Here is a 9,733-nt window from a genome sequence, read left to right as displayed (position 1 = left end):
AATAGAAATGTACGGTCAGTCACCCTTTTTGGCGAAAAAACATGCCTGGCTTGTGCCACATTGTCACTAAGATAGGGGATACATATTCAATAGAAATCTACACTGACTGTTGATGACCCGATCGTAGATAATGTTTGTCAAGGGAGGCCCTTGTCATGGAATCTTTCTGCACCTATGACAAACCCCCCAGGAGTAATTTTTGGAAATACGTTGCACATTCTGCACTGGACCAAGTAGTACAATATCAAAAAGTCTTCTCTTCCTATATAATCTGGGGAATATTGACAATCAAAATCTCTGAGCCATTTGGAAAAACTTCTCCAACCCAACCTGGAGGGGGGCACCATATATCCTTTGTCCATTGACTTGCACACGTGATATATTTGAGCTCGTCATCCAGTTGACTAGTGCAGCTTTATTTTTCCAGTTCACAGAGTTAAGCCACACCTGAGGATCGCAGGCCGCACTCACTGCTACCTTCTAGTACTCCATGTCTCTTGGCCTTTTTCTCTGTTATCTCTGCCCTTAAATGAGTTTAATAATAGAGTGAAGGCCCTACAATATGAATAAGTAAGGGCACTCTCAAATATACACAAGAGGTACCTCCAAAATTTGGAAAGGAGCACGCTTCCAAATGCATGTTATAGGGCCAAGCGAGGGCTCTCACAAAACTCCGCTTTCCTGCCTACTGCAGGCCCTCTGAACATTTGAATTTAGGGCTGCAGTATCACATGGTGGTGGAGGAAGAGGATGAGTAGGAGGAGGAGGAGGAGGGACAAGCCCAACAATAAAATGGGCACATTGTAAAATGCTATGGAATATGTATTCTACTATCTGAGTATCAGTGATGGAGGGATCGGACAAATGTCTAATTAACAGCTGTCCCTCTAAAACACATGTTACAGAGCCACCTGGGGCCTCTTAATCTTTGACCTAACATACCTACTGGTACGTTCTAACTGTGCTTGTAAAATGCTGGGGAATAGCAAACTAAAAATGATGTATGACAGAGGGACCTACAAAATGTATAAGTCAGGTCCCTCCCAATTGTAAAAGGCGAAAAAAAGCCACAATAGTATGTGTCAACAAACGCTAAAAGGGATTTTTGTTGGGTTTCTCTGGTTTATTTAGCCTTATATACAAGTGATTACGCAGGAAAAACTGTTTCTTTACCTTTTTGGCTTGTTAAATGCAATTTAGGTTAGGTTTGGAAGTTGTTCTTATGTGTCTGTAAAAGTGGCATAATACTGCAACAAACTTATTCCCAGAAACCATATGTGAGTCAGAAATGCATGCAGGCAGCTTCCCGTTCTGTTTCATCACTTTCCCATCCATTTCAGCCTTTTCCTCAGGCCCCCAGACACTTTTGTAGGGTTCAGCAGAAAATTATTCGCATTTCCCATTGGCATACATTGTACTTGCTATTCGGAACGAATACGCAATAGTTGCAAAGTACTCGTTACGAGTATAGCGATTACGAATATTACGATTCTCGCTCATCACTAGTTATTTTCCCATAATGTAGAGTTTAGTTGATGTGGTTGAAGTTGAATGTTGAACTTTATTGAGGTCTTTAAGATTGATATTGCATCAGGTAGGAGAAAATTCAAACTCTCGTCATATTGATAAAATTTGTCATATCGTATGCCAAATCCAATCCATCTTCCAGTCAAACATTTTTCCACTTTACTGCAAAAAAAGTAAGAAATTCTGGCTCTGATACATTGGCCATCTTAATGTACCGGGGGCTTCAGGTGCAGTACTAGAAAATAACTAAACATATTCGGTTCCACCATCCCACACAAATCCACTGGGCGCTTTAAGTATGGAAGGGAAGATAGCAGAGAATGAAGATTAAATTCTAACTCTAGAAAATTCTTCAATATCTTGATTGATTAATTATAGAGACCATTTTGGGGAATAAAATATAGTGTATAGAATGAGGGGGGGAAGGCAGATAGTGATTGATACAATTCTTCCCAACATGGAAAGTTTCTTTTTTTTTCCTCATTTACGCTTTTCTTCTACCTTTTTCTTTTTATTTTATTATTATTTTTTTACCAGTGACCATATATTTAACCTAATAATGTCCTCAACACAGGGTGAAACATTGATCCCCAGATATTTTTAACAAAATTTCTCAGCCACAACTTGCCACTGTTAAAGGTTACTAAAGGTTTTTGCAATATTGCAAAAAATATGGGAAAAAAAAACCCAAGCTTGTAGGTTAGATATACAGTATTGTGGAAACATTTAGGCAGGTGTGAAAAAAATTTGGCAAAGTAAGAGGTTTCCAAAAACAGAAGTTTTAATCATTTATTATTTATAAATAAATAAAATACAAACTGAATAAACAAAACAAATCTAAATTGCATCAATATTTGGTGACCGCCCTTTGACTTCATCAGTTCTTCTAGGTACGAATACCTGCACACAGTTATTGAAGGAACTTTTATGGGAGGTTTTTCCAAATATCTTGAATTGACCACCTCTTCCTCAACTGCCAAGTTTATTTAATACTCAAAGACCTTTATTTTCCAGGGAAAATTAAGGTAATTGAAGATAGAGAGAACTGACTGACGAGAAAAGGGACATTGAGCAAAGAGATTGTCAAACATGTATATGGCTTCTCTCGACAACATCTGCCAACAAAAAGGGGGAGAAGTGAAGTCTGCACTTTGTCTCCAGTTGATGTAGACTTGATACATGGTGTCAGATTCTGTTGCTTCAATCCATGGGAAGAATCCAGTCAAAACAACAAAGAGAAGAACCCCAAAAGCCCAGACATCTATAGTAGGGCTCAAGATCAAATATTCTCCTCATTTCAAATCACACAGCTCTGGAGACATGTACGGTATTATGTGGGACATGGACGACACATAGTTTCCCATAGGTTGGGTCAAACCAAAATCACTCAATTTGATTTGGTAGCAGTCTTTGTCCATGAGCAACACGTTGTCTGGCTTCAGGTCCCTGTGAACCAACCCTCTACCATGCATATAGTCCAGAGCTGAGGATATCTGTTTGGCACACCTCTTCACTGCGTCCTCAGGAATTCCAACCTGCAGAAAACAGATCAGTTTTATGAGATTTAGTTTTATTTGTGTAGTTCTTTATCCAAAGCAAAAATACTAAACATTGAAGATGTTGCTGTTGTTGGGACAGTGGATGGTATAGTGGATAAAACTGCTGCTGCGATGGTCATGAGGCTTCAAACAGTGCATTGTTATGGAACCCGCTTCCACCTATGGAAATGTTTGATGTATTCCCAAAGACCCCCATAGGTAATAGTTAGCTAACTGGCTACCATATACAGGGGTATCTAGCTTTTCCTCTGACTGTTCATGTGTATCTCCTGTTTCTGGTGTTTCAGAAATTAAATATTTGTACATTGTAGGAGAACATATGAAGCCGGCCTTACTTACCTCACTTTGTATGATATGATGCAAGGTGCCTGCCATTGCCAACTCCTGAGTAAGTGCATAGTGGTCCATTGTGCCAATAAAGATGGGATATGTCTTAATAATATGAGGGTGGTCAGAGAGACTGATTGACAAAGACAGCTCCTTCAGAAAGGTTTTCAGAAGAGTTCTGTCCTTCTTCAGGAGTTTCACAGCCACTGGTTCTCCTATAAAAAGAAACAAAACAAAAGAATGTTTATAAAAACCTCCAAGATCTCACATAGAAACTTTATATTCAAGCACATAATTATCACCACTGGCATGGGATGTGTGCTGGTGGATATCAGTGCCTAATCCTCAATCTCATATCTATGAGGAGGCCTGTCTTTGCTAAATTTGGGGGCAGCTTGGATTTAAAACAGTTAGATACCAAATTTATTTATTTATTTTACTAACTGATATTACCATAGTAAAATTGTTAGTGGTTTTGCGGCCATTTATCTCCAATGAGAAAAAAGTTATTTGAGATTGAACTTTAACTGCTTCATTCTTTTGTCTCCTGATATCTTCTGTCAGACAGATAATCCATGGTTTTTACAAAGACAGAGAACCCTGAGTTAGAGGTATCATAAAATCTATAGTTTACTTAATGCTATTAAAAATATTGCATATTCAATTACATACATGTAACAAATGTGAAGTGATATAATTTAGAAACCCAGTAAAAAGGCTGAAGATAAAGACCACTGAGCACCTATAAGCAAAGGTATTGCATCCACCCAAAAGTAAGAAAGGGTCCAGGCTGAAGGTCTGCTGGAGCACCGTATAATGGGTATATGCTATATTTTTAATAGCATTAAATAAACTATTTGTTTTATGATATCGCTAACTCAGTGTTCTCAGCTTTTGGAAATGCTTATATTGAGTTTTTTGGTCATGATATAGGGCACAAGCCCTTTGATGTAAAGCTAGGGATGATGTTCTGAAACCCCTATTATTAAGATAATCAATGGTGCAATTTATAGATATTTTTAGATGGACATTTTTATGACCTAACAGAGTAAAGTTGGCCAAACACATGGATATTTGTCTGCAGACCATTGGCAGATCCAGCTGAATATGGTGAAAATGAAGATAAACAGCTATTGACCCAACGCTTATTTGAACAAAACTTCTTTTTCCCAACCTTCATTTTCATATGATCCTTTGATAACCCAACATGTCTGGAAAGAGTTAGGCGCCCCTCATACACATAAGATAGTGATCAAGACCCACCAAATTTGGCAGGCTTGGATGACTTTACACCTATGTGTATGAGTTGACATTACTAAAATAATCTCGATTTTCCAATGGCTTACAGATAAATATCTCATCTCTATGGCCGACTAAAATCATTTTCACATTTTGTTACATAATTTACCACTTTTATTTAATCAATTCAGGTAAATGACCATCTTTGTTTTTGCCTTCTTCACATACCTGTCAATTTGTTCTGTGCCTGTAGAACTTTTCCATATGATCCTTGGCCCAGTTTCTTGATTACGTTGTAGCATTCTGAAATCTCCTGAATCCAAAAGATCTGGGAGGCGGCCATTGCTGCTTGGAAGTTGTTGATTCTTGAGCTAAACAACAAACTGTGTATGACTCTAGAAGAAAATATAAGGAATATGATTAATGAAACATCTTGTAGTGATCATATTCATGGGTTCTGTGGGCATTTATCATAATTAAGCTCAATCATAATTTAGAAACCCATCCTAAACAAAGATGTGCCAGTACGATATAGGATAGCTGACAACCCTTGTAAAAGGTATCTTGGTGGGCACATTGGTTGTAATCAACCTTTCCATGAAGACATTGTAATCAGATAGACAAAATTATGATAATTCTAAACGGTTCTACAATAATACAGAAGTGTTTGTATCTAGAGATTATTTTTAGATTTTTTGTCATTAAAACACACATGAAAATTAGACTCTCTGCCTGGTGAAATGTGACTAGAAAGAGAAATGATTGTTTAATGGTCATATGGCAAGAAGACCCAAACAAATAATAAATAACCCCAGTGGATATACTATTGAAGAGTAGTCTTACCTGGGTTGGGATTCTGTTGATGTTGATGATTAGCTGGGTTCTGCTCCAAAAAATGTTGAGTGTCGCTTTCTTAAGGCTTGGTCTGAGAGGTCCTATCTTCACAAAGATGTTCTCAGGAATAATTCAACAAGACCCATGAAGTTCTAAGCTTTATAGGGAAGTAGCTACCTGACATTGAGGTCAATCCTTCTCCTTAGCCAATTGGATGTCAAAAACCTCCTTTGAATTACAGATTAAAGTGACTCCTAGATGTTGGACGTTCATGAAAACCTAATTGTTATTTAATAGACTATGTGGTGCCACAATGGTATCTGGGAGGCGCCCACCTTAGTATTGTTAGTATTTCTAGTAAATTGCTAATGTAATCAGTTGTGAATTTATTCTACCCCCTATGGTCACATCTCACCTTCCCGACTTCCTGCTGCTTTCACCAAAAGAGAAACTGGACCCATGTTTTTATATAAATATACATTTGTCATGCACGGTTCTTTTATCCAGTGTTTATGGCCAGAAACTGATTTAACATAACTTGTAGAATAGTCTTGTCCCCACTGACATTATAATTAAATGGAAATAACAGAATTGTCTATATGTTCTATAGTAAAGCTGTTAATAGAACTAAGGGTAAAGGCCCCATACATATTAGATGAAAATGGTGCAATAAACCATTGTTCAGTGATTGGCTGATAAATTCTGTGATGTGTTTGGGGTACATTTTTTTTCTGGCATTAGATCTGATCATCTGCCGAGAAAATCCAACTCGCGGGACCAGTGTTTTGGAGGATTAAAAATGTTCATTCTTTTCCACCGCACAGATTACGGTCACTCATTATCGTTGAGATTAAACATTTCATTCTGCATATATCTGAATCAGAGTTACTGAAGTTCTCATGTACCTCGTAATTGACAGATTTTTAAGAATTTTTTGCTCCTAATTTGAAAAAATCTACAGTAAAGTTATCAAATCAAATCTGCTCTGAATTGTTTAGCTATGTAGGAGGCAAAGAAATAATTCACTTTAAATAAAAAAAATTTTTTCAGATTTGATTTGAGATTATTTCTTCCTCTTTTATACTAATTAATATCTGCCAGAATTTATCTAAAAATCCAAACTCCATGGCAGATTTCACTTTGAATATTTAGGGAGCATCTGGGTGAGATTTGTAAAATGTCAGCACCTTGTCTGCTACAATAATACATTACCTGCGCAAACTCAAACTATTTCCAGGAAATCCTATTTTGCATTTTCTGATTTTATTCTCAATAAAAAAATGCATGTTTTTCACTGAAGCGCTCAATCTGATTTTTACAATTTTTTTTTTCTTTTGCAAAAAAATCTAAACACAGCGCTTGTATGGTGTTCATGTGCTATCCATTCTTTTAGGTTATTTTTTTATGGACCCTTACTCTTGAAAAAGCGAGTTTTTATCTGCAACACAGATCAAAAATGGAGATGTCACAAATTAGTTTTCTGTGCTGTTTTTCCACAAAAAAATGGTATGTGAAGAGCACCATAGCCTGTAATGGGCACCTGGGCATCAATCCCATGTCTGATTTTCATGGATAGATCAAATGTGAGCTGGACCAGCAGTCTTCTCTGCCGACCACCTGACTAAGCTTCATCTTACATGAATCTGCTCTTGATGAAAAAGAGTCTGGCCAATATTAATATGGTCATTATCATGGAGTTATTGCCTTATTAATAACTAATTTCTCGTATCAATCTCAGATTGTTTGTCTGACCTTTATCTAATGTGTATGGGGGCATCACAGTATTTGACCTTGTCTCTATTTAACTTTTTCTCTATGACAGATGTGCTAACAATTAGGAGCAGTCTCTTACCAATTATCTCCATACCAGAGGACTTTCCCTCAGAACAGATCACCTGTGGAGACCACCATACATCTACAGCTCCTAGAATTATATGTGGATGTTCTCAGAGGGGCTTCACTTGTAGCCATTAGCATCACATTAGCCCATCGTTGCCGCTCCTATGTGGTCAATGGTTTTTGTGCAGCTCATTAGTACAATCATGTGTTTCCCATAGCCTCAGGTGTCTCCTTCTCCCTGGAAGCCAAGTGTCCATCCTGTACATTTATATCATTAATTGTTTTTTACTTTTTTTTTGTTAAATAAAAATTAATAGAAATAAATTAAAATTTAATAAAATAAGCAACTTGTGCTGGAGACGTTGGGGGAAAAGGGGTGATATCAATGGGATAGTTAAAAAACCAAGGTAATGGTAATAATAATTAGAACGGTACAGTAGTGAATAAAAACAAAGAATTTTATTGGTTCAGTTAAAACAATTATTAGAGATAAAAGATGGTGTGCGGATAAGATCAGGGGATTTAAAAGATGAAAATCATTGTAGGCAGGGAGTAAATGATTTCCTTGTAGCTTTTGATTTAGTATATAGAATGGTTCTCAGTTTTCCAATGGGTATAACATGACTTAGAATGTGGTCATCCCCTGGAAGAGAAAAAAGGAGAGAAAAAAATAAAAGATAAGAACCTCAGATGCACTAGTGATTGCCTGTGGAACTGTGGATGGAAAAACAGTTACCTTCCTAGGGACGGGGGAGGGGTGTTATGGAGGATCCAGGTAGGAAACCTTCTCTGTGGACTGAAGGAAAAATAGACAGGTGAGGTAAAAAGTGGTTAAGACAATAGAGAAAATGTTAGGATATGGATATAAACCTGTAAGTTACTTCTGAGTGGGAGTCTACGCAGCCATTGTGGGTGGTACGTAGATGGGCTCTTGGAGGCTGAGAATAAGATGGCACAGTGTGACAGATCTGTGGAGATCTCAGCAGTAAGTTCTCCATTATGATATTACATAACTCACTACTTACAGAAATTAAAGGAATCAAAATTTGAAAAACAACCGACAATATGATGGTGGATAAGAGTTTGTCCACGGTATTAATTAAATTTACAAATACTTTAAACGCTTTTAAATTTTAACTCCGCAGACATTACCCACAATGATCTAAAATTATTTCAGAGAAAACTATTTTAACACTGAGGAAACAACCTCCTGACATCCAGCAAACTTCTCTTCATCAGGAACGGCAAATCTAATGTTCCCCATTTTCCCAATATAATTTCCTCCAAGATGTATGATGAAGACCTCTGGGTCCAGGAACCTATCGCTCATCATGAAGCTTTGGTCAGGTTATCCCATCATTGACCTCTGAGCCAGCAGACCCTTACTCCATTGTCAGATTTTTTTGTTTCATAATTTTGTGAACAAAAGATGTCTGAGATTTCCAAATCATCGCATTCTTGTTACACATCGTCCCAACTGTTTTGGAATTGGGGTTGCACATCATTTACATTTCTTACCCCACATACGGGACAACTTATTTAGATTAAAACTTGTTTTACGTGTGGTGAGAAAGAGGCCGACAACACACACGTGCTGTGGAGCTGTCCGCGGGTCCGGAGTTATTGGGAACAAATGTTTGTGATGATAGAAAATACGGTATATATACTGCAATATAAGATTGAGACAGAAGTGACGTTACTCTAATATGGAAGAAAATAATTATGTTTCTCTTTTAAAAATCAATTTTTTGCATAATTACTAAGGGTCTGTGCACACGACCAGGATTAGCTCAGTGTTTGCTCAGGCTTTCAAGCAGGTGAAATCTGCAATGAAGTCTTCACCTGAGGTCACTGTCAGGTCACCTGCGTTTTTACTTGCGTTTTTTCCATAATTGTTTTTAATGTGTTTTTTATGCATTCTCTTTTTGTATGTTCATTTTAAATGAAGCCAGCTAAAAGTTGGTTTCTGGAAAGGAAAAATAATAATAATAATAATTTCCTATTTGCAGACATCTTGCTTCAATGGCTTCCAGGATACTGGCAATACAACCATACAACCAAAAAGCATTCTACTCCGCTTGCTAATTCTCATTCTAAGAATTATTATGCTATAAGAAGTAAGTTATTCTATTAGTATGAACATATAATATATAATATATATATATATATATATATATATATATATATATAAAATATATTTATATTATCTATATAAATAATCAAATATTATATTTTTAACCAGTTACAAGCACCTTGTAGTTGTCGCTTCTGGGCTCACCTCTTACTTGAGAAGCGTATTGAAAAGGGACACTTTAGTAATCTGTTCCCTGAATTGCTCAGGTTTTTTTTTTTTTTACCTTTCTTTGAACACAATGTGACGTTTTTCATTTTAATTAAATTTTCTTTTG

At 36.8% G+C, this 9,733-nt stretch overlaps 1 pseudogene; it reads right to left on the bottom strand.

Annotated features, from left to right (window-relative positions):
- Nucleotides 1-2,513: 2,513 nt before the first annotated feature.
- LOC141258459 (serine/threonine-protein kinase SBK1-like) lies at nt 2,514-9,215 on the bottom strand (annotated as a pseudogene).
- Between the last annotated feature and the right edge of the window lie 518 nt (nt 9,216-9,733).

The sequence above is a fragment of the Phyllobates terribilis genome, unplaced genomic scaffold (genome assembly GCF_046119375.1).
Source record: "Phyllobates terribilis strain yellow unplaced genomic scaffold, ASM4611937v1 Scaffold_3__8_contigs__length_932513732, whole genome shotgun sequence".
Lineage (NCBI taxonomy): Eukaryota > Metazoa > Chordata > Amphibia > Anura > Dendrobatidae > Phyllobates > Phyllobates terribilis.
Note: the sequence above shows the minus strand (reverse complement) of the source record. Positions and strands in the feature narration are given on the sequence as shown.